Source organism: Rattus norvegicus, chromosome 2 (genome assembly GCF_036323735.1).
Source record: "Rattus norvegicus strain BN/NHsdMcwi chromosome 2, GRCr8, whole genome shotgun sequence".
Classification (NCBI taxonomy): domain Eukaryota; kingdom Metazoa; phylum Chordata; class Mammalia; order Rodentia; family Muridae; genus Rattus; species Rattus norvegicus.
This window is the reverse complement of record NC_086020.1, coordinates 152,663,589-152,690,295: the sequence shown is the minus strand read 5'-3', so window position 1 is coordinate 152,690,295 and position 26,707 is coordinate 152,663,589. Positions and strand designations below refer to the sequence as shown.

Genomic DNA, 26,707 nt, shown 5'->3' with positions numbered 1-26,707 from the left:
TGGGAGCAGAGAGCTGCTGCGGGCCGGGATCCGCGGGTGTGGGACTTCCGGTAAAACCTATCTTTTTCTTTTTTTTTTATTAACTTGAGTATTTCTTATTTACATTTCGAGTGTTATTCCCTTTCCCGGTTTCCGGGCAAACATCCCCCTAATCACTCCCCCTCCCCTCCTTTATGGGTGTTCCCCTCCCCATCCTCCTCCCATTGCCGCCCTCCCCCCAACAATCTAGTTCACTGGGGGTTCAGTCTTAGCAGGACCCAGGGCTTCCCCTTCCACTGGTGCTCTTACTAGGATATTCATTGCTACCTATGAGGTCAGAGTCCAGGGTCAGTCCATGTATAGTCTTTAGGTAGTGGCTTAGTCCCTGGAAGCTCTGGTTGCTTGGCATTGTTGTACATATGGGGTCTCGAGCCCCTTCAAGCTCTTCCAGTTCTTTCTCTGATTCCTTCAACGGGGGTCCTATTCTCAGTTCAGTGGTTTGCTGCTGGCATTCGCCTCTGTGTTTGCTGTATTCTGGCTGTGTCTCTCAGGAGCGATCTACATCCGGCTCCTGTCGGCCTGCACTTCTTTGCTTCATCCATCTTGTCTAATTGGATGGCTGTATATGTATGGGCCACATGTGGGGCAGGCTCTGAATGGGTGTTCCTTCTGTGTCTGTTTTAATCTTTGCCTCTCTCTTCCCTGCCAAGGGTATTCTTGTTCCCCTTTTAGAGAAGGAGTGAAGCATTCACATTTTGATCATCTGTCTTGAGTTTCATTTTTTCTAGGCATCTAGGGTAATTCAAGCATTTGGGCTAATAGCCACTTATCAATGAGTGCATACCATGTGTGTTTTTCTGTGATTGGGTTAGCTCACTCAGGATGATATTTTCCAGTTCCAACCATCTGCCTACGAATTTCATAAAGTCATTGTTTTTGATAGCTGAGTAATATTCCATTGTGTAGATGTACCACATTTTCTGTATCCATTCCTCTGTTGAAGGGCATCTGGGTTCTTTCCAGCTTCTGGCTATTATAAATAAGGCTGCTATGAACATAGTGGAGCACGAGTCTTAACAGTTCAATTTTCCTTTCTTTCTCCCCCTTCTCTTATTACCAGAAAATACTTATTAATCAATTACTTTTGGAATTTGGTCTTATGTGCATATCTGTAATCCTAGCATTCAGGAAGCCTGAACAGGATTCCAAGTTCAAAGCCAAGCTGGACAACATAGTGAAACCTTGTGTCAACAGTAGTAGTAGTAGTAGTAGTAGTAGTAGTAGTAGTAGTAGTGGTGGTGGTGGTGGTGGTAGTAGTAGTAGTAGTAGTAGCAGCAGCAGCAGCAGTAGTAGTAGTAGCAGCAGCAGCAGCAGCAGCAGTAGTAGTGGTGAATAACTTACCTGTGGTGTCATACTGAAGTCAACATAAAGTGGCATTGGTAGACAAGGCAACTGTCCTTTAGGCACACACACTGATGAAATACAGTTCTCTCAGACCACATAAATCCACAAACTTGATATGGAATCAATACATTTTACACAGGGACTGGAGAGATGACTCAGTGGTTAAGAGCACTAGCTGCTCTTACAAAGGACCCATATGGCAGCTCAGAACTCTACTCCTAGAGGATATGATGCCCTCTTCTGGCCTCTTTGGGCATCAGGCTCAAAAATGGTACACAGGCATATCTATATATACACACATTAAATACATAAGAAATATTTTATTATGTAGAAAACTCAAGAGGTTTAAAGAGAGCAGCAGGATGCCTGGCTCTGGGCTCTTTGATGCTTTTCCCTTCCTCCCTTCATGGTCCCTCTCTCCCCTGTCCTCAGCAGTCACCTCTAAGCAAGAAAATGAAGATAAGTTGGGTGGCAGAGGTGAGGTCAGGGTGACAAGGCTCTATAGAGGCAGAAAAGTATAATCTGAGCCCCAAGAAGCAGTAGCACCCCACCCCAATCCCCCACACCCCCGCCACCCATGGTAGCCTGAGACCTCCTCAGCAGGCAGCTGAACCAAAAGATGATCAAAAGATGAAATAAACCTGGCCCCTGGCTAGAGAGAACGTATGGTACAGGGACTCTGGTGAGCTCAGTTTCCTGTGAGAAAAGCCTGGGCTGTGCGGACCAGGGAGTGATTACTCAAAACCTGACAAAAGACAGGAACCATCCTAGAGAGGCTGGACTACCTTGGGGTTGATGACAGTGCCATGTTAGAGGGTAGTATGATGCTTTCAGATTTCCAAATGTCCTTAACCCTATTCAATGTGATATGTGACAGAATGAAGAAGTGGCACATTAAGGAATTAAGCCATGGGGCAAAACCCTTACAAATGCCATTAAGGGCTTTGTAGAGGTGATGGGTAGTATGTGTAAATAAATGAAATTATGTGACTTATTGACATTCTATATGTTTTAACAAAATTCTTCTTTGCCTTCTGCCATCCATGGAGGAGGCAGAGTTCAGTGTATGTTGGAAACAGAGACCAAGTTCTTACCACACATCAGTTTCCTGTGCCTTGTTTGGTTAGCTATCTTGGCTTAGGGGTCTATAAGACACAAGTTCTGCAAATGCCTCAGCTGCTGGTATTTTGTTAATATCAGGAAATTAAGATAGTAAGAGTCCCCCTTCATAATAGACCCAAATAATATAAAGTACCTCGGTGTGACTTTAACCAAGCAAGTAAAAGATCTGTACAATAAGAACTTCAAGACACTGAAGAAAGAAACTGAAGAAGACCTCAGAAGATGGAAAGATCTCCCATGCTCATGGATTGGCAGGATTAATATAGTAAAAATGGCCATTTTACCAAAAGCGATCTACAGATTCAATGCAATCCCCATCAAAATACCAATCCAATTCTTCAAAGAGTTAGACAGAACAATTTGCAAATTCATCTGGAATAACAAAAAACCCAGGATAGCTAAAGCTATCCTCAACAATAAAAGGACTTCAGGGGGAATCACTATCCCTGAACTCAAGCAGTATTACAGAGCAATAGTGATAAAAACTGCATGGTATTGGTACAGAGACAGACAGATAGACCAATGGAATAGAATTGAAGACCCAGAAATTAACCCACACACCTATGGTCACTTGATTTTTGACAAAGGAGCCAAAACCATCCAATGGTAAAAAGATAGCATTTTCAGCAAATGGTGCTGGTTCAACTGGAGGTCAACATGTAGAAGAATGCAGATTGATCCATGCTTATCACCCTGTACAAAGCTTAAGTCCAAGTGGATCAAGGACCTCCACATCAAATCTGATACACTCAAACTAATAGAAGAAAAACTAGGGAAGCATCTGGAACACATGGGCACTGGAAAAAATTTCCTGAACAAAACACCAATGGCTTATGCTCTAAGATCAAGAATCGACAAATGGGATCTCATAAAACTGCAAAGCTTCTGTAAGGCAAAGGACACTGTGGTTAGGACAAATCAGCAACCAACAGATTGGGAAAAGATCTTTACCAATCCTACAACAGATAGAGGCCTTATATCCAAAATATACAAAGAACTCAAGAAGTTAGACCGCAGGGAGACAAATAACCCTATTAAAAAATGGGGTTCAGAGCTAAACAAAGAATTCACAGCTGAGGAATGCCGAATGGCTGAGAAACACCTAAAGAAATGTTCAACATCTTTAGTCATAAGGGAAATGCAAATCCAAACAACCCTGAGATTTCACCTCACACCAGTGAGAATGGCTAAGATCAAAAACTCAGGTGACAGCAGATGCTGGCGAGGATGCGGAGAAAGAGGAACACTCCTCCATTGTTGGTGGGATTGCAGACTGGTACAACCATTCTGGAAATCAGTCTGGAGGTTCCTCAGAAAATTGGACATTGAACTGCCTGAGGATCCAGCTATACCTCTCTTGGGCATATACCCAAAAGATGCCCCAACATATAAAAAAGACACGTGCTCCACTATGTTCATCGCAGCCTTATTTATAATAGCCAGAAAATGGAAAGAACCCAGATGCCCTTCAACAGAGGAATGGATACAGAAAATGTGGTACATCTACACAATGGAATATTACTCAGCTATCAAAAACAACGGCTTTATGAAATTCGTAGGCAAATGGTTGGAACTGGAAAATATCATCCTGAGTGAGCTAACCCAAACACAGAAAGACATACATGGTATGCACTCACTGATAAGTGGCTATTAGCCCAAATGCTTGAATTACCCTAGATGCCTAGAACAAATGAAACTCAAGACGGATGATCAAAATGTGAATGCTTCACTCCTTCTCTAAAAGGGGAACAAGAATACCCTTGGCAGGGAAGGGAGAGGCAAAGATTAAAACAGAGGCAGAAGGAACACCCATTCAGAGCCTGCCCCACATGTGGCCCATACATATACAGCCATCCAATTAGACAAGATGGATGAAGCAAAGAAGTGCAGGCCGACAGGAGCCGGATGTAGATCGCTCCTGAGAGACACAGCCAGAATACAGCAAATACAGAGGCGAATGCCAGCAGCAAACCACTGAACTGAGAATAGGACCCCCGTTGAAGGAATCAGAGAAAGAACTGGAAGAGCTTGAAGGGGCTCGAGACTCCATATGTACAACAATGCCAAGCAACCAGAGCTTCCAGGGACTAAGCCACTACCTAAAGACTATACATGGACTGACCCTGGACTCTGACCTCATAGGTAGCAATGAATATCCTAGTAAGAGCACCAGTGGAAGGGGAAGCCCTGGGTCCTGCTAAGACTGAACCCCCAGTGAACTAGACTGTTGGGGGGAGGTCGGCAATGGGGGGAGGGTTGGGAGGGGATCACCCATAAGGAAGGGGAGGGGGGAGGGGGATGTTTGCCCGGAAACCAAAGAATTATTGTTAAGTATTAAATAAATTAAAAAAAAGATAGTAAGAGTCCATATTTGTGTATTTTGGTGATTAAAATTTTAGTGTGGTCCTCACAAAGAAAAGCTTGCCTGGAGATACGGATTTTGGAGTAGACTGGGTCATTCAAGACACAATGCATGTGGCAAATCACATGGCTACAGAAAGCTTCTCTGACCATTGCCAGCTTCCTGAAATTAGCCTTATCTGTATGCCAAGTGGGAAATCCAGAGGTTCTGATATATTTGATCATGGTCTCTGACCCCATTTAACTGATTTTTCTTATAAATTGTATCCTTTGTGGAATATTATGGGATGTTTAAATATGTATATATCTTGTATAATATTGTAATCAGGGTAAATAGTCAATCTCAAACATTTAGCATTTTTGTTAAAAAATGTTAAATCTGTTATTATAACTCTGGAAATACATATATACATTGTCACTATTTATAGTCAATCTACTACACAACAGAACACTACATCTGTCTCTTGCCAAGCTATAACTTGGTACCATCTGACCAACATTTATCCTTCTCTCCTCCACCTGTTTTGCTCTTGAGAAAGGAAATAAACATTAATATTACGTATACTCAAAGTACAAACAAGGGCTTAGATGTCTTACTGGGTAAGGGCTCTCAATCTGCAAGCAAGAAGGCCTAAGTTCAAATCCCAAGTACACGTCTTTTTTAAAAATCCATGACTACAAGTGCCTGTAACTCCAGCACTGCGACTCGGAGGCAGGGACAGGATCAGATCCTAGGATCTTGCAGGCCAACCCAGCCTAGTAGAAACAAGGAATTTTTGGTTCAGTGGGGGAGCTTGTTGTCACAGGGGAATGAGATAAAAAGCAAGCGAAAAAGACATCAATGCCCCCCTCTGTCCTCTGCATGTACACACACACACACACACACACACACAGAGAGAGAGAGAGAGAGAGAGAGAGAGAGAGAGAGAGAGAGAGAGAGAGAGACGTGCACAATAAGGAAGCACAAACAAGTGGTAAGTTAATCAAAACCTGTTACGTTGTGAAAAAGCCTCTTGGGTGAAGAATAGCAACAGGATGAGATATGTAACTATTCAGAATTCTTATTCATGAGTCTATAGACAACAGAGAATATTCAACTTCCTTTTCACCCATCTTTGGCTTTCGTTTAAGAATTTGACACTTGGTATTGAAAGAAAGAGGAAATCCCACAATCACAGGAAGTGAATGGAATTCCTTGCATATTTTACTCAATTTTTCAACTGTTACATTATGCTTAAAGACAATGCATAAAATTCTTATAAAAATTTTAATCACTAGCTTTCATCTGGAGACAAGAAGAAATTGAAAACTTGGCACCTACTTCGAGTTCTAAGAGATTAAATAAATAACTTGGCAACCAGTTTTGTACTTGCTATTACTGTTATTCATATTCCTACTTCAGGCCGATAAATATTCCTCGCGGGGAAAGGTAACTGTAAAGCCAATTTTTGGAAATGTTCTAAGTTTCGTAATTTGGTTTGTTCATGAGAATAGAAAAATGTCGGTATGTGGAATGTACACGGTGTGGCGAAGATGTCTGTTCCAAAACTTTTCGATCCTACTTGCTCATTACCATCTCTTATGAAAAGTTCTCTGTATTAAATTCAGAATAGCTGAGACTTGTGCAGTAACTTTATTTACACTTACCACATGCACACAGTACACACACACATACGCACAGGTATATATACATGCATGTACACACACACAGAGAGAGAGAAAGAGAGAGAGGGAGGGAGAGAGAGAGAGAGAGACTGATAGGGAAGTGATGGATTTGTCTCTCTGCCTCTGAACTTTGACTTCAGTCTAGAGAATTCAGGCTCTCGGGAGAAGCACGTTCTCTGGAGAAGACACATCTGAGCAAATACTTGAGATCCTAAAACATTTACTCTAGTATTTTAAAATAGAAACTTGGAATTTTAGAACTGAATTCTGTCGCTAAGGTTCTCTAAATTAAGACCACATATGATAAGGTACACATTATCCTCACCAGGAGCCTGAGACTACAGCAGACATCTGAGGGTAGAGGTTTCCTCAAATTTACCATTTTATTTCTATGGTCATACAGTATTTGTCCCAAACAGAATATGTCCATTGAGTAAACAAATACCGTCAGTGTCACGTTAGACCTGGAAGCAAAGGAACCTGTTAGAAGTCAGTGGTAGAACTAGTGCTGGACTGCATGCCATGGTGCATCACTGGTGTCACCAGTGCATCTGGCTCTTCTCTCATCTGGGCAGGGACAGCATCAAGTTCCCCAGTGTCTTGACACAAGGCTTGGCTTTGAGACGTTTTTGCTCATTTTAGACTTTGGAAGTCAGTGTGCGAGTGTCTTTGTTTTATGTCTTCTACCATGGCGACTAAAGCGATTGCTGACACTGGGTTGATAGAAGGAGGAGAGAGTCTGGGAATGTGAGCTCCCACATGGAGGACTGCAGCTCTGAAAACAGAGCTGATGCCATCACTGCTGCTGAAGGAGACACGACCAGCCTCTTACCTTTCTCCCAGCACACACCTGAACAGCAAGCATGACTGGGTCAGAACCTTTCTCTCTCTCTCTCTCTCTCTCTCTCTCTCTCTCTCTCTCTCTCTCTATCTCTATCTCTATCTCTATCTCTATCTCTCTATCTCTCTATCTCTCTATCTCTCTCTATCTCTATCTCTATCTCTCTCTGTCCTTCCCTCCCTCCCTCTCCCTCACTCCCTCCTCTTATGTCATCCTCTCTTCAATCTACCCTTTTCCCTATCCCTATCCCTATCCCTATCCCTATCCCTATCCCTATCCCTATCCCTATCCCTATCCCTATCCCTATCCCTATCCCTATCCCTATCCCTATCCCTTTTCCTATTCCTTTCTCTCCCCCTACCCCCCTCTCCTTATCCCTGATAGTCTTCCCCTATTTGAACACAATTCAAATCTGCCTTAGATGCATTAAGATTCAGAGTGGAAATACAAATACAAATTTTCAAGGATAATCTCATAGTTTTATAATTTAAGAGGTTGTCATTATCAGAGAGCATTCTCCTTATTACCATCCGTTTTGACATAAAATTCAATGCATTTATCCCTCACAAATTCAACCAGACAGAATTGAAGTGTGGCATCATTATGTAATACTATAACGTTATAACACTATCAAAGTAGAAGTATTTTATAATGCATATGTTCACTAGCTCAAACAAAAAATACTATCTCTAGATATTCATGGCATCAAAATTTGGATAGGATCCAAACTTTTATTTATATTTTTTGAAAAGTTAAAAATTCCTTAATTTTTTTTATTCCTGGAACCACTATCACAATTTACAGGGCAATTTACCTGGTGTAATGAAAAGAAAAAGACAAAGCTAAAACAGGTACAAGACCTCAGGAACGTACATCTAATTGACACTGCATTGCACCAGTCAATGGCTGCACTGTTTGCAAACTGTGGCTATGAGTGTCCTGAACAAGAAGGGCTTCATGTTTAAGCCACAGTGACTTTTCTGACCATGGATCATCATTCTTTCTGTGGCAGATTTTTACAGTTCCTCTAATGCATGTGGGATGACTGTCTCAAAGTAACCTGTAGCTTCCCTGACAACTCCTGCTCTCTCTCCTGCTGAGAACTGTAGCCGTTTCTGTTTTATTTTAAAACCCTCTGCTACCGTATCCACCACTTCCACCTCCAGATCCATAGCCACCACCGCAGGGACTACCTGAGCTTCTGCCACCAAAACTGCCCCTCCCCCTTCATGGGTCCATAATTAGATTGTTGCTGTCCACTATAATTTCCAAAGTCATTATAGTTCCCACCACCACCATAGTTACCTCCACCAAAATTTCCTCCTTAATTGTAACCATCATATTCTTTCCTCCTCCTCCTTCTCCTCCTCCTCCTCCTCCTCTTCCTTCTCCTCTTCCTGCTCCTCTTCTTCCTGCTCCTCCTCTTCCTCCTCCTCTTCCTCCTCCTCTTCCTCCTCCTCTTCCTCCTCCTTTTCCTGCTCCTCCTTTTCCTGCTCCTCCTTTTCCTGCTCCTACTCTTCCTGCTCCTCCTCCTCTTCCTGCTCCTACTCCTCTTCCTCCTCCACCATAACTACCACCATATCCACCACCTTGGTTTTTGTATCCTGGTCCTCCACTACCACAGCTTCCTATACCACTGTAACGAGAATCACCACCATAGTTGCCACCATCACCTTCAAATCCATTATATCCATCAACACCACCTCCATAACAATGTCTGCTCCCATCCTCTCCACCACTGTAGCCTCCTCTTCCACCAAGGTTTCCTCTATGACCAAAGTTTCTTCCATCACCTCCAAAGTTTCCTCCACAACCCATAAAGTTGCCAGATCCACCTCCACTACCTGTCTGTGATCCAGCAGACTGTGTCGCTTGTTTAGAATGGGACTTTTTTACTTCACAATTATGCCCATTAATAGTGTGGTATTTCTGAACAACAATTTTATCAACTGTGTCATGATCACTAGAAATTGCAAAAGTAAATCCTCTTTTTCCCACTCTTCCTGTCTTCCATAACTTCTATGGTTTCAATCTTGCCATACTTTTCAAAGTAGTCTCTCAGATTATATTCTTCTGTATCCTCTTTAATGCCACCAACAAAAAATTTCTTCACCATTAAATGGGCACCAGGCTTTACAGAACTCTCTAGAAACTGCTCTCTTTGGTCAGCCACCACAGTGTGGCTGAGCACACACTGCAGCATCCATCTCTTCAACACAAGACTGGGTCACAAAACCAAAGTTTTGTTTGGGGATTTCTCATTAACACACAATCTGTAAGTGTGCCCCATTTCTCAAAAATGTTCTCTTAAGCTATCATCTGTGGTTTCAAAGCTCAATAAACCACCAATAAACAGCTTCCTCAGCTGTTCTGATTCCTTTGGATCATGGTCCTCCATTTTGAGACCAGACTTGCCTCTTCCAACGCTGGTATTAATCACGTTTGTAACAAATGTCATTGTCTGTGTCTTAGCTCCTCCAGACCGTGATCAAGGCAACTTGTGGAAGAAAGAGTGTATGAGGGCTCACATTTCCAGAGAGTTAAAGTTCCTGGCCATCGTGGTAGAGCACTGGAACAGCTGAGAGCTTGCATCCTTATCCACAAGTAGAGGAAGAGGAGGAAGAGGAGGAGAGAGAGGAGGAGAGAGAAGAGGAGAGAGAGACAGACAGATGGACAGAGAGAGACAGACAGATAGATAGACAGAGAGATAGAGAGACAGAGACAGGGACTGGGAATGGTGTGGACTTTTGAAACCTCAGAGCCCAACCCTAATGACACACCTCCTACAACAAGCCACATCTCCTAATCTTCCCAAGCAGTTACCAATTTGGGGTTTAAGCAGATTATGTGTGACTCTGGGGCCATTCTCAGTCATATTGTTACAATCTGTCTCCCTAATGAGACTTGATTTATACAAGAAATACACTTCACACCCAAAGAATCACAAACACATAATGGTATTCAATGATATTGACTGGCTAAAATGAATAAACAATGTAACTAACTAGAAACAGAAATATTCCAGGATTATGCATATTTAACAAAGCAAAATTATGCTTAGTGATAAAATATTGGAGATGTTCTTATGTAATTTTCAAATAGAAACAGAGTATAAACTGTCAGTTAATATTTAGTACTGTTTGCAAGCATGGGACAGAGATGTTGACTGTCAGTTCACATGCCTGGCTCACTACAGCCATGAGAAGTAACATGGCTGACTGAGCATGTAGAACAGTCTAGAAATGACAAGTAGACTCTTGCAAATGAAAAGATAAGAATCAATATTACACTAACATACTGTAGAAATAAAGAATCTTTTTAGAGTCAGTTGGTAGCAAATGCTTATAATCCCAACACTTGGGAAGTTGGGGAGAGGGAGTCATGTACCATTCTGTACTGCTTTGCTCTGTCTTAAAACACAAAGGGCAAAAAAAGGGAAAAGCATAAAAAGGGAGTGAGAAAAAAAAGAATGCTATTGAAATAAATAATACTAATAGCAATAATAATGGCCTCTCACTGAGCACTTCAAATGTGCCAGCACTGTCTTGTGCTGTCTTTAGTGTTGGACCCTAGCTAAAAACAATCCAAGTCTGAGGTCCAACTCTGCCTCTTTCACAAGGACTTCACACACACAGGTGAGCACATTAGCACTCTGTTGAACTCTCGGCCCTCAATTCCAGCATTATGAGATGAATGCATCATCATTTCTATTTTACAGATGAGTAATTAATTATATAGAAAAAATAATTTCTCAAGGACACAGACCCATGAATTGAAACAGAATTTGAGTGAACATAGGCCAGGTTCTTGAATGAGAATAATGACTAATGAAAAGGTGTTAATAGTTCCGACGTTAGCTACTGTGTCAATTGCTTCACTCTAAATTCTAGTGGTATGATTTCTAAGACTTTGAAGTAAGATAAAATATTGTCAAAGTGGACCAACAAGATGACTCCATCAGTGTGTAAAAGTTCTAATGTAGGCCTTATGTCCTGAGGAACCAATGGCAGAAGAGAACTGACTCTCAAAAGTTGTCTTCTGACCTCCACATATGTGCCAAGGTACACATGCATTTTCACACACACACACACACACACACACACACACACACACACACACATTAATAGTAGTAGTAGTAGAAATAGAAAAAATTTAAATGTATGGTCAGATAAACAAATGAGACTAATTTGAATTTTAAGAGAAAAATGTGAAAGAGGACTAATCTAAATGTTAAAATACAGCAATGAAAGATGTTGCTGGCACATGCCTTTAATCCCAGCCCTTGGGAGACAGACACAGGTGGATATCTGAGTTTGAGGTTAGTCTGGTTTACAGAGTTCCAGGACATCCATGGCTACACAGAGAAACCCTGTGTCAACCCCTACCCTCAAAATATAATTAGAAAATCACCTTACTTCTATAGAAAAAGAAATAGCATACAAACAAATAGAGCAAACTATTGAGTCCAGAAGCTGTCAGGAATATGCATACACAGTATGGGAATGGAAAATGGATAATCACATGTAAGGGAAATTAAGTATTTTCCTTACAATATACAAGAAAGATAATAAATATCCAAGCCCTAGAACTAACTTTAAACATACAGAAAAATGTAAGTACATTTGCTGTAATTAGAAATTAATGGTATGTTGTTTACTGTCCTAGTTGGCAACATGAACCTGGGAGAGCAGGGTCTAAAGGGAAGCAGACTAAAGTCTCCTGCAACAACCAATTTTATTGAAAGCATGCGGTAGTTTGAATAGGCACAGCTTCTATACCTAGTCAAAGATTCATGTGTATCAATGTTTGGCCCATAGGGAGTGGCACTATTGAGAGGTGTGACCTTGTTGGAGGAAGTGTGCACTGTGGGGGGTGGGGGGAGTTGAGATCTCATATGCTCATGCCATGCCCAGTGGGACAATCTCCTTCTGCCTCCACATCAGGATGTAGAACTCTCTGCTCCTCCAGCATCATATCTCTCTAGATGCTGCCATGCTTCCCGCCATGATGATAATGAATTAAACCTCTGACACTGTAAGCCAGCCCCAATTAAATGTTTTCCTTTATAAGAGTTACCATGGGTCATTGTGTTGCTTCATAACAATGAAACCATAACTAAGACAGAGCATCAGACAATCTATACTCTGAGGGTCAAGAAAAGTCCCCTGAGTAAAATATATATTCACAGGACAAGCTCCACATGGCAAAATATGTTTTTCATAGAGGCATATGAATAACAACAGCTGAAGTAAATTCTTTCCTATCTGCTACACCTGGGAAAAGCACAAAAACACATTCCAAGAACAACCCATGCTATGGACAAAGATTATAAAACTCTTATCATGTTTACGTGCAGTTTTCTCACAAGGTCTCAGAAATCTCCTCCCTCAGCTTTGTTTTTGGATCATGTTCCTAAAAATATACCCACTATCACTTTCAGCATTTATCCTTCTACTGGGGTTTCTATCTAATGGGAAGACAAGAGAACCAAGCCAGAGCTGTAGGGATTGGCACAAAAGAAGCTAGGGAAAGACAGGGGTGATGATTTACAGAGAGAAATTGTGGACAAAGAGATCATGCATACAGAAAAATACAAGACAATTTAATTTTTAGAACTTAAGATAAGGATAATAATGTGATCTGATTTAAGACCTAAGCGTGAAAATTCAGTAAGAAGATTTTTTTTAATTGTCCAGGAACCACATTTTTTTACTTTATTTTTTTCTTCCATTTTTATTAAATTGGGTATTTCTTACTTACATTTTAAATGTCATTCCCTTTCCCAGTTTCCTGTCCATCACCCTCCTAACCCATCCCCCTCCCCTTCTATATTGGTATTCCCCTACCCATCTACCACCCATTACTGCCCCACCAACAGTCCCTGACACTAGAGGTCCAACCTTGGCAGGACCAATGGCTTCCCCTTACACTGGTGCCCCAACAAGGCTATTCACTGCTACATATGCAGTTGGAGCCCAGGGACCATCCAAGTATAGTCGTTTGGTAGTGGTTTAGTCCCTGGAAGCTCTGGTTGGTTGGCATTGTTGTTCTTATGGTGTTGCAAGCCCCATCAGTTCCTTCAAACTTTTCTCTAATTCCTCCAATGGAGTCCCATTCTCAGTTCAGTGGTTTGCTGCTGGCGTTCGCCTCAGTATTTGACATGTTCTGGCTGAGCCTCTCAGGAGAGATCTATATCCCGTTTTTGTCAGCATGTACTTCTTAGCTTCATCCATCTTATCTAGTTTTGATAGTTGTATATATATATATGGGCCACATGTGGGGCAGGCTCTGAATGGCCGTTCCTTCAGTCTCTGCTCTAAACTTTGCCTCCCTATTCCCTCCTATGGATATTTTTGTTCCCCCTTTTAAGAAGGAGTGAAGCATCTGCATTTTAGTCATCCTTCTTGAGTTTCATGTGGTCTGTGTATCTTGAGTAATTCGAGCATTTGGGCTAATAGCCACTTATCAATGAATGCATACCATGTGTGTTTTTTTGTGATTGGGTTACCTCACTCAGAATGATATTTTCTAGTTCCAATCATCTGCCTATGAATTTCATGAAGTCATTGTTTTTGATAGCTGAGTAGTACTCTATTGTGTAGATGTACCACATTTTCTGTATCCATTCCTCTGTTGAAGGGCATCTGGGCTCTTTCCAGCTTCTGACTATTACAAATAAGGCTGCTATGAACATAGTGGAGCATGTCTTTGTTATATGTTGGAGCATCTTTTGGGTATATGCCCAGGAGAGGTATAACTGGGTCCTCAGGTAGTGCAATGTCCAATTTTCTGAGGAAAGTCCAGACTGATCTCCAGAGTGTTTGTACCAGTTTGCAATCCCACCAACAATGGAGGAGTCTTCCTCTTTCTCCACATCCTCGACAGCATCTCTTGACATCTGAGTTTTTAGCCATTCTGACTGATGTGAGGTGGAATCTCAGGGTTGTTTTGATATGCATTTCCCTTATGACTAAGGATGTTGAGCATTTCTGTAGGTGCTTCTCAGCCATTCGATATTCCTCAGCTGAGAATTCTTTGTTTAGCTCTGTACCCCATTTTTAAAAAAGGGTTATTTGGCTCTCTAGAGTCTAATGTCTTGAGTTCTTTGTATATTTTGGATATTAGTCGTCTATCAAATGTAGGATTGGTAAAGATCTTTTCCCAATCTGTTGGTTGCTGTTTTGTCCTAATGACAGTTTCCTTTGCCTTACAGAAGCTTTGCAGTTTTATGAGGTCCCGTTTTTCGATTCTTGATCTTAGAGCATAAGTCATTGGTGTTCTATTCAGGAAATTTTCCAGAGTGCCCATGTGTTCGAGACTCTTCCCCACTTTTTCTTCTATTAGTTTGAGTGTATCTGGTTTGATGTGGAGGTCCTTGATCCACTTGGACTTAAGCTTTGTACAGGGTGATAAGAATGGGTCGATTTGCATTCTTCTACATGCTGACCTCCAGTTGAACCAGCACTATTTGTTTTCAATGAAACTATGTTTGTTACTTTTCTTATTTCTGGGCCAAATACCTGAAAAGAAGCTATGGAAAAGAGAAAGGTTCGCTCTGGCTTGCAGTTTGAAGGAATACATTCCATCAGCCTCAGGAAAGATGCTGGGTTCTAAGCAGGCAACCAGCGGGTACTCTGCAGATTCAATCAGGATGCAAACAGATAATCAGATGTGGGGCTGAGATTTTAAACCACAAGGCCCATATGCAGTGACTCATTTCCTCTACCAAGGCTCCACCTCCTAAAGGTTTGATAACCTTCCCAAACAGCACGTTCTACCAAGGACCAAGTGTTCAAACACATGATTCTATGGAGTACACTTAACTTTCAAACCACAATCAATAGATATGAACTATTGAATGAACAAACTTTTTTGTATGTTAACAAAGACATTCCTGGATTTGAATATCTGGATTACTGAAAAGATGTTATTAGCGTAAATAAAAAATCATTATCATGACAAAACATTTTCAAGGTGAAAAGATGAGTACATGGCTGTTCCTAATCATAACAGCAATAGATTTTCTTCGCTCTGACTTTGTTATTATTGCTGGTCTGGTTTTGTTTGGGTTCATCTGAGACTGAGGCCTGAGCAGAGGGTGTGTGCATCTGGGTGAGTCCTCTAACACTGAAGAGCATGAAACCCCAGCCTTCTCTCTACTTTTTATTTTGGGACAGAATCTCACTAAATTTGCCCAGAATGACCTTGAACTCAAAATTTCCATACTTGTGCCTCCAGAACACTTATGATGGCAGGCCTAGGCCACCGGGCCCAGCTTCTTCATGCTATTTAACAAATTGAACCCAATTTGTAAATAAACAGAAGAATTGTAAGAAAACACTAGAAGACAGAAATTCTTCTGTTGTGAAAGAAAACCTATTCTAACCCATGCTGAATTGCTCTTTTTGCTTCAGAAGTAAATCAGCAAGGAAGAGTTGAGTCTGAATCTAGGCAATGTTGGTGCACACCTTTAGTCTCAGCCCTAGGAAGCAGAAGCAGGCAGATCTAGTTCGAGGCCAGCCTGGTCTGCAAAGTTCCTGAAGAGCCAGGGATTCACAAAGAAGCCCTGTCTCAAAGAAAACAACAGCAGCAGCAGCAGCAGCAGCAGCAGCAGAAGCCAACAGGAAGAGTCTGAGACAGACACAGTGGCATGTGGTAACCATTGTAATCCCAGCACTTGAGAGGCTGACACAGAAGAATCATGAGGCTTTTTTAAATCGTGCATGATTCATACCAAAACTGTATCTCAAAGCAAAAAGAAAAGAACAGAGACCAAAGCCAGCCTTGAATTCATATGGGATTTCATATGGGTAACAAAAGGAAGATTTCAGATCAGCTCAAAGTTAAATATCTATAAAATAGTGTGAGGAGATGTGACTTACAGACTAAAATGTACAGTTAGGCCTGCACCTCATCTGGGCAGCACAGGAGAGCTATGGAGGCTTAGGGGAATGAACCCCGAGACTGCGAGCACAAGAGAGCAGGCCTGGACATGTGGTAGTCTAGCTGTTTGAGTGCCCTCCTGTCCCACGCTATCGTCTCGCCAGCAGGAACGCACACGCGGACACCAGGATCCTTCTGCAGCAAATCATTTATTACATCTTGAAGAGGAGAACCCGGGGCCCCAGCATGGCGTGGCTTATATACACCCTAGCGCGGCGCATCCACACCTGATTGGTCGCTTACCCATGATCTCATAGGCACGCCCCGGAGTGGGCAAAGACCTGGCACGAAGACACTCTTGCACATGCGCACACAGCTAACTTCCTGAAAGGAAGTCGGGCTGGCGCGGCGGAAGCCAGCACCATCTTGTAATGGTGAATGCTATCCCGGGTTTCCACGTAGGGCGCAGTGGAAGCCAGCACCATCTTGTGGTGGCGAATGTTATTGCGGCTTTCCACACCCTCCACCCCCTTACTCATGCCACTTGAGTCAGTCAGGATTGGTGACCCCAGAGTTATGAGAACACATGAGCTGGCCCTGCCCCTTTGTAGCTGACCCTGGTGGAGGGGGCACAGACAAGCAGGCCTGTGAGCATGAGCACAGGAGAGCTGGCCCAGCCACTTATCTGCCATGAGGTGGAGTGGGTGTGGGGGGGTGATGCCCTGTCCACCCTTGCCCCTCACCACCTGTGGCTCCCAGATCATGAGAGCTATCCCTACCTCTTCCTGTTGGGAAAGTGGGCCTCATACTTCACCTGGGCAACACAGTGGAATTGGCCCTGATTGTGAAGTCACAGGTGAACCAGCCCTAAGGGTGTGAGAGTGAGAGAGCTGACCCAGTTCCTCACTGGTAGCAACACTTGCAAGATTAGGACTCTCACCTCAACTAGGCAGCACAGGGGAGCTGACTAGTCACACAGGGAAGTATGAGTGTAGGTGAGCCAGCCTGAGGGCATGAGAACAGGAGAGATGACCCTGCCTCCTGCCAATGACTGCATTGGGTGGCCTAGCCAGAGTAGTGCTGGAGAGCTCACCTTCCAAATACGGGAGCAAATAAGAGAGAGCCAGCAGCCTGACCAGCTTAGTTACCACCCAGGCTTAGATCCAGAGCTTTGAGTTGGCCCACCCCAAAATCCACAACATCCGTGAACAGTTGGGGCATGTGAAATGGCCAGTCCTGCTGATCCAAGCTGTAGGGTCTCAATGACACAGGGCAACAACAGGATAACCAGGAGGAGTCCAGTACTGGTGTCACAGAAGCCAGAGACTTCGAACCAGACCAATGACTTATTATGAACATTTACAAGTGAAGATGCGTGGACAGAGGGATGTACTGTGGGACACACTGACACTCTACAGCTTCTATGACAAGATGCTTTCTATGCTTTGTTTTGTTTTATTGATTTTGCGTTGTGTGTGTGTGTGTGTGTGTTATTTGAGGGGGAGGTCTCAAGGGCAGAGGGCAGATATGAGGGAACAGGGAGATGAGTGAGACTGGAGTGCAAAATGTGAAACTCACAAAGAATCAAAAAGTTTAAAACACACAAAAAAGCAGAATTTGGTGGTCCAGTCTGCTGTGACTGAAAAGACAGCCAAGCACCTGCCACGGCACCACTATGATAGACAAGTGTGTGATGGAGAGATAGGCAAGAACGCAGAGCTGAGGGTTAGGGAGGGTTATACAATGTCGAGAAGGATGGAACTAAAGACAGGTGAGAAACACACAGATATGAGTTGGCCATAGTGAGTTCTAAGTCCCTGGTCCTGCTGCAGCTGGGGGTTGGGGGCTGAGTCAATGTCTGTGGCCAGAGTCACCATCAAAGACCAAGCAGATATCTATGGTCTGGCCTATCATATGAGACCATGTGGATATCTGAGGGTTGTGCCGCTGGGGATTGGGGGAGAGCACACTGATCTGAGTGGCCTGGGCTGCCACCTGAGATCATGGGGATATTTGGGCTCATGGTGCTGCCAGGGCCCATGTCTGGGTCCATGGTCATGTGGCAACTATAATCTGTGTTGATTTCCCAGGCCTGTGTTGTCCCTGATCTGGACAGTCTGAGGTACTGTGCTAAGTTGTCCCTGCCCCCTTTTGTTCACTATACTCAGAAGAGCTGGCACTGCCCCTAATCTGCCATGAGGTGGGTTAGGCAAGGCATAGATGCCCTCCTACCCCTCACTTCCTATGTCAGGCAAGAGAGCTGACATTGAAGTCATGGGAGCAGAGGAGCTGGCCCTGCCCGTCAATGGCTGCAGCACTAGGGAGAATGGGCCCTGTACCTTGCCTGGGCAGCACAGTAGAGCTGACCCTATTAAGAAAGGCCCCAAAGATATAAGAGCAAGAAAGCTGTCCCTGCCCCTTGCCAACAACCCCACACCTCCTACTAGTACCACTCCCTGGGCCAAGGATATTCAAACCACCACTCCATCTAGGAATTGTTGGAGCATGTGAAGGAGCCAGTCCTGCAGATCCAAAGATTCAGGATCTGCATGACACAAGACAACGATAGAATATCAGAGTGATCTAGAAGCCAAAGTCCTTGAAATAGACCAATGACTTACTGCAATGAACACTTGCAAATAAAGATGGGGGGTATACTGTGGGACATACTGTGATGTACAGCAGCTTCCATGATAAGATTTTTTTATTCTATTTTATTTTATTTTGGGAGGAAGGTTGCAAGAGCAAAGGGTGGGTGCAAAGAGATGGGGAGATAAGTAGAATTTGGGTGCATGGTGTGGAATTCATAAAAAAATCAATAAAAAGTCATTTTTTAAAAGTATAATTAGGTCCAAATCAAACACTGTGGAGATAAATTAAAGACCTAATTAGTGAAACTTTACACTAATTAGAAGAAAATATCAAATGTCATCTAATAACTTCAGGACAAGAAAAAAATTAGGACAAGTGAGTAAAACTCATGAAGAATATGGACTTGGATCCTAAAAATCATTAAAAAAAATTATATGAATAAATTTAACTACCTAAAATATTTAATTTCTGTCTAGTTAGATATCCTTTAATAAAGTTAAAGATATATACAAGCTGGTAGAAAATACTTGAAATACTTTCAGTGAACCTCAAAGGGCCAAGTCATGAAGAACAAGATGTTCAGAGACAATCATCACTTAAGTGACTGCTTTACACATTTTTAATGTTATGCAAGTTTATAATGGCCAGATTGACAAAAATTGAAATTTGTGATAATACCAAGATGCCCAAAATGGCAATGATATGAAAAATAGAGATTTAATATTCTATCAATATCAAAGCAGATAGATCCAATTAAAAGTAGTTAAGAAAAATCTACATAATCATTAGTTGGACAACAGGAGTGAATGAGGCACTGTCTTTCCAACAGTCTTAAATATAATTAAGTTTATCAGAAAAAGACACTTAAGCATAAGGAAGTTTTGTGTCATAATACAAAAATACTCTGCCCTAAGCAAAGCTTAAGATCAGTTTTTCAGGTGCAGCCTCCTTTAAAAGGCAATGTGAGCCAGATCTGGTGACAGAGGCCTGGCACAGCTTCTTGGGAGGCTGAAAACAGGAAGATCTCCATTCAAGCAGGGCAAAGGAGCACACGCTTGTAATCTGAGGAATGGAAAACTGGGAGGCAAAACAGCTGAACCCCTGGACCCTACCTACCACCTAGCCTAGCCTTCTTGATGATGTTCCAGGCCAATGAGAGACCCTGTCTCAAAGAACATGCAGAAGGTCCCTGCTCTAGTTTGCTTTCTCTCACAGTGATAAAGACCGTGGATAAAAGCACGTTGGAGAGGAACAGGGTTGTTGGGCTTACGTGTCCAGATCACAGTCCACCACTGAGGGAAGTCAAGGCAGGAACTCAAAGGAGAAACCTGAAGTCCGGAACTGAAGTAGAAGCCATAGAAGAATGCTGTTTACTGGCTTGTTCCTTAACTTCCTTACTTCTTTTCTTCTTCTTCTTTTTCTTTCTAAAATATTTTTATTTTTGAGATTTCATACAATTCTTTCCTCTTCCCCCAACACGTCCCAGTTGCCTTCCCCATGCAACCAACTTCAAGTCCTTCTCTCTGTTTAAAAAGAAAATAAATATAAAATGATCCAGGACCACCTTCCCAGGGGAAGCACCATCCACATCAATCATTAACCAAGAGAATGTCCCCGCAGACTTGCATACAGGCCAGTTTTATGGAAGTGTTTTCTCAATGGAGATTTCTTCTTCCAGTTACCTCCAGCTTGTATCAGGTTGATAAAGTCTAACTCACAGTACCTGAGGTTGTCTTCTGACCTCTCTTCATATGCATGTATACACATACACCTGTGTGCATGTGCATACATATGAGTAACCAATAGACACACACACACACACACACACACACACACACACACACACACACACACATCAAAGGGTTAATGGGTTAACTCTGGTTAATGGAGAAGCTGTCTCAGACCACTCAACATGAGCTCGTTTTTTTAACTTGTATTTGTGTTTATGTATAGATGGAGATAGATAAACTGATTGATTGATTGATTGATTGATTGATTTTATAGATGACAGATTATAGATAGAGAGCTAAATAGATGATAGATAGATAAATAGATGAAAGATAGATAGATAGATAGATAGATAGATAGATAGATAGATAGATAGATGATGGATTGATGGATAGATGATAGATAGATGATGGATTGATGATAGATGGATAGATAGATGATGGATAGATGGATAGAGTCACACACACAGTCAATATACAGTAGATACTCAACAACAACAAAAACAGTTTTAAATGACCCTATGAACTTAAGGGCATACTTATTTACTACACTATTCTTCCTAAATAGTACTATTCCCTTCTTTTCTTTTTCTTGTTAAATCCTAACTTTATTTGTTTATAAATAACTAAATTTATTTATATTTATGTGTCTATGTACATATGGCATGTTTGTGAGGGTTCCAGTGTGGCCAAAAGAGGGCATTGGATCCACTGGAGCTGGAGTTGCAGGCTTACCTAGGCACTGAAAAGCAAATAGTCATTCCCTGGAATACAGAGGGTCCTCTTAACCACGGAGCCCTTGCTCCAGACTTTTAACTCTTCATTTCAGCCTGTTGTCCTCCCAGATAGCTCCCTCGTGGTCAGAGAGCAGCAGACAGTTGCACCTAAATGAGCATTCAGTTTTTGAATCCTGTTCTCTCCAGACCCTTGGCCCCAGCCTCCATGAGGTTTAGCAGCAGCTTAATCACTGAATGAACAGTTTTCCACAGTTTCTCTGAATAGACTCAGTTACTTCTTATTTTGATGGTTTTAACCTTACCTCTGTTTTATATATATATATATATATATATATATATATATATATATATATATATATATATATATATATATATAAATAAAACCTTCCTGTTTTGCCTGGTTCTGAGCTCATAGACTCAAGTCCCTCATATATCTATATCTAAGCTTCTCAGATCTCAAACTCCTACTCCCACCTGGTTGTTCTGAAAGGGAGATTTGACACCTTAACCTGCTTCTGGCACATGTCACACTGCCGTCCCTGGAGGCCAGCTGCTCATCATTTACCTTGCCCACACACACTTAAATTTCACAGGAGGGTCTGAACATTGCATCCTGTGCGTAAGCCCACTAATTACTTATTTGTGCATTTACCTATTCAAACGCATTAACAGCATAATTTAAGACACTTCATCTAAGCCCTTGGGAGCATCGGAAGGTCTTGTTTTATTCCACCCAGGATCGCAGCTTCCCTTTTATTTATGCTTCAACCCTCTGACCAGCTACCCTGGGAACTGTCAGGTGTGTCTGAAGCAACATGTTCAAAAAACAAAACTCCAAATGGCAGCCAGATGGGATGCATTTTTTAGAAATTTCATTTCAGCAGCAAATTTCATTTAAATGTTTTTGTTTCCATAATGAGCATAGTTTTGGAGACCGCATTTCTGTGGCATGTAGGATTCCCCGTGCTTTGGGAACTGGGTCATGTGTATCAATAAAGACCCCAGTGCTCTGCTTCTGGACTGTTGGCAATCCCCCAGATGTCCGGCTCTCTGGTAATCTGTGCTTTGCTCTCCTCAAAGGAATAGACATACAAGCATGAATGGAATTACTAACAGCGCTCTCCAGGTGCTCCGTGGAGGTCTTCATTCCTTCAATAAATCCATTGATTTTCCTTCCCCTTAATAAAATCACTTTATAATAGACTTCACCTACGCTAGTGGATTTTCTTTAAGTAAACTTTAATGTGTACCTGTATAAAGCAATAGAACTTAGGGTTTTAAATACGTTTTCTTCTTTGCCTTTGAGACAGGATCGACTGTAGCTCAGGCTTGTTTCAGATTTATTTAGCTGAGACTGTCCTTGAACTTCTGATGCTCCTGACTCCATATATCGTGTTCTGTGATTACAAGTGTGTGCTAACACACCTTACTACTTTGGCCACAAATGAAACTGCACCTTCAATAAAATGTACAAATTACTAACCTCTAATGGATTTCAGGCAAGCTTTCCTGACTAATGTTTTGCAAAGGCCCTGAAACTAAAAACCAAAATAATGAGGAGGTGGGGAGGAGGAAGTAGGGAGTGGGAAAGGGAGGACAGAGAGGAAGAGGGAGAGGAGGGGAACATTTGATATATTAGAACTTCTCCTCCAAATTTATCAAATGTCCCATTTAGAACAATCAACAAAAACATACTTGTGAGCACATCTTCAGTGTGCTTTTATTGTAAAACATGTTCAAAATATGTTTTTAAAGTTTTATCACATTTTTTGGAGGGGAGAGAACATGTCACAGGGTACATAGGTAGATCAGAGGACAATTATCAGAAGTCGCTTTCTCCTTCTACCATGTAAGTTCTAAGGATTGAACTCAGGGGATAAGACTTAGAGGGAATTCCTTTACTCATGGAGCCATCTAGCCAGCCCTGAAAAGAAAAAATTTAATATGATAACAATTTAAAAGGGTAAAATGCACAATGTCTTTAACTATCGGGGAAATGCAAATCAAAACTACAAGAAGATATCATCTCACCTAGGTTATATTCGGGATAGGGTATGGAGAAAAGGGGACTCCTAGGCACCATTGGTGGGAACACAGATTGGCAGAGCCATTAAGAGAAGCAGTAGGGACACTCCTCTGAAAACTAAAGCTAGATTTTCCATAGGACTCTGCTCTCCGGCGTCTGGGTGTATCACCAGAGAAAGTGATGTCAGTCTACCTGGAGATGTCTGCCCTGTGTTGTTGCTGCCCTATTCACAATATCCAGTTTGTAGGATCATGAAAGGGGTTGTGAACAAGTGCCCATATGAAGAAGTTATGTCACTCATCCAGGGATTAAGGGATAAAGAAAATGAGGGCTACAGCTAGGAACTGTGGATCCCAAAGATGGAGGGAGAAAGATTATTGACCAAACCATCAGGGCCAAATCAATTAAATCAAGCAATTAATTAAGGCACACCTTTTTATTTGCTGTACATGGGCTACATCCTTCTAAGGTGGGTTACAAGAGGCCAGCATAAAATGTGGGGAAGACAAGGATTTTATAACCTAGGGTTAAGAGGTTTCCAAGTGAAAAATCTGGTGGGCAAAGGGGGCTTACAGGGACAAAACATAAGCATAGCAAGCTAGTCTTAAAGACCTTCTGAAACTAAGACATGATTGCAAGTTGAACATAACGGTAGTCATAACAACAAGTAGTCATAACAACCTTTTGAGACAAAGGTAGCAAAATGTTTATTTGGAACAAACACATAAGGTTTCCCTTTCTTGAAACAGCAATACAGAATCATTTGTAATTAAGGTTACAGGTGAAGCATAGCCCAATCCTATAGAAGCAGATGTAATCACAAACAGAAATACATCTATTTTTTCTTTACTATAAGATGGCTTTTGAGCTTGAAATGGAGGCAGGCTGGTTTGTCAGAACTAAGAGGGAGAATGAAGAAAATACGTTTGTGTATGCCTGCACATATGCGCATGTGTGTGTGAGATAAACTATCACTCAGCCACAGAGGAAAATCCCGAAGGAATGTAATGGGGCTGCTGGGCACTGAGGAGCACCCAGTTGGATCTAGGCTGTTTGTCCAGCTATGATCAGCCGGTCGGGTCTGAAGTGCATTGGGTCTCCAGCTAAGAGAGATGCAGTTTTGAAACGATAAAAGGTAAAGACACAGCCCAAAATTAAAAGTTCAAACTACTGAAAGGAAAGTATGTGCTTACCTGCAAACCAGTTTGGGAAATGCATGCATAGTCTTTAGATCAGAGGTGAGGACTCGTTGTTTTCTGAGTGAGTCCTCTGCTTCCCCTCCCAGGCTCAGCAAATACCCTGCGATTGACTTTGAAAGCAAGCACACAAGCGATTATGATCCCAGTCAAGATTAGCAAGATAGGCACTGGGGAAGAGGGGTAGATGAGTTACCCAGCCACAACATGTTCTCGCCACACTGTATAAATGGGGCTTTCATTGTGAGGTAGTTGGGCAAGCCATAGCTTAACACCAGGTAGGTTTTACCATGGTGTACACATGTAAGCCTTACATGGTGTAAACATGTACACAGCATCAATGGGCTAATGCTCCACCACCACAGCCCAGCACGTATTCATCTGCAGTTAACATGATGGGCATAGGAAGCGAGGCTTGAAAGTGAGGAGTCTTTAAAAGGAAGAATACAGCCCTTAGACATTTCTACCAGCATGCCTGTAATGGATGCCTTTGGGACCATTGAGTTTGGAAATCCAGCCAGATCCTGACTCTTGCCTCACTAAACTGTCTCTGCCTTCAACTGTATTACTCCTCTCCCTTGACAGCTATCCTTCGGGGTCCCTATTAAACAGTTCTGTCCTCGTGAGCCATTATGCTAAGCGGTGACATATGATTTTGTAGCCACAATGAATCTGACTAAATGACAGTTTATTCACTATCCAAAAACAGATTCTTTTCATTGTTATGCACTGATCTGTTGTTTTACCATCCTTGTTTCTGAATACTCTTATCCCCTTTAGAACACCGTTATCCTTGCACTAGTCTAATAAAATACACTATCATTTCTATCTACTCGCTGTCCATACATGCTTTTCTCATCCCGTGCATTTGCTTTAAATTATTGCTAAGATAGCGTAGAAGTGTTTTCTCAGTTACCTGCTATCCAGATCTATCATCATATCATATTTCCTCCGAGTTTCTCAAGCCAGGCTGATAATGAAGCATGTCGATTTTACTACTGTCATGAACATTCCTTCACAGTCAGCCAGATGTTCTGCATCAGCCAAGGAATTTTTTTTTTAACTTTCACAAATAGTTAACAAAATAACTCTATTCCTAAGGGAACAGAGGTACGCAGTCCCTCTGGAATGTCCGCTCTAACCCAATGGAGGTTTGCACTGCTTGCTAAGTGATTAGTGCAAGCATAAAGTCTCTCTACTTTATGAGAGCAGAGAGGATCTCCCCACTGCTCTCTTGGGTAGTGTGTAAGCTCTTGCAAGCACTAGGCACTAATCAGACTTAATGCACCATCATAGTTTGATGACAAAACATATAGGACCCAAACCTGACTCCTGCCCCTAGCATTTACTTACTCGCTCTTTTATTGCCTTGTGCCTCAGCTTCTTTACATGCAGACTGCAGAAAACCACAGGGATGTTATAGATTTAAGAGACAATGTGTACAAAATCCTTGGGAAGTGTGTGGCTGATAGTCAGGGCTCAATAAATGGTAGGGAGTGCTATGGTATTACAACTCCTCTGGAAGTCTCCTCCAGACAAAATGATCCCCTCAGCCATGTCCCCCTAACCTTAAACATGTCAGGAAAGCATTCAGCATACTGAGGAATCACTTCATTTTAATGCCTCTATGCCTCTCATAAGCTGTCGGACTGAGGTCTTCCCATTGATGTCTGCATTTCCCAACAGCCGCTGTGCCTGTATATTATAGAACTTAATAAAAAAGTGTCACCATTTGGGAATGAGTTTTATTTTCAGAAATAAACTAAAACGTATCTGTGCCCAGATACATTATAAAAGGAAACTGCTCAATCTGAATATGTCTCAGTAAAAACTAAACCACGGTCCTGGAAAGATAGTTTAATTGGAAAAGTGCGTGAGCCCGAGTTCAATTCTCAGAACACACCTTTGAAACAGTAGGCATGGCAACATAGGCTTGTGATCCCAGCACTGGGAAGGCAGAGGTAGAGAGACCCTCCAGGATGCTTAGCCAGTGAGAATAGCCTACTTGAGGAATGCTGGGGCAGTGAGAGACTTTTGTCTCCAAGTAGAAGTAGACAGCACCTGAGAAACAACATTCCCGAGCACCCTCTGGATTCTACCTGCTCCTTGGACACAAACAAAACCCCCATACACAAGTGCGTGCACACAGAGACATGCCCATGGACACACACATA

General features: G+C 42.2%; 1 protein-coding gene and 1 pseudogene across 7 annotated transcripts in view; one reads left to right on the top strand and one right to left on the bottom strand.

Moving 5' to 3' along the window:
* Veph1 (ventricular zone expressed PH domain-containing 1) overlaps positions 1-26,707 on the top strand; it is a 254,919-nt gene that overhangs the window by 157,271 nt on the left and 70,941 nt on the right. The gene's annotated exons all lie outside the window — the stretch shown is intronic.
* Positions 8,312-9,634, bottom strand: Hnrnpa1-ps44 (heterogeneous nuclear ribonucleoprotein A1, pseudogene 44; annotated as a pseudogene).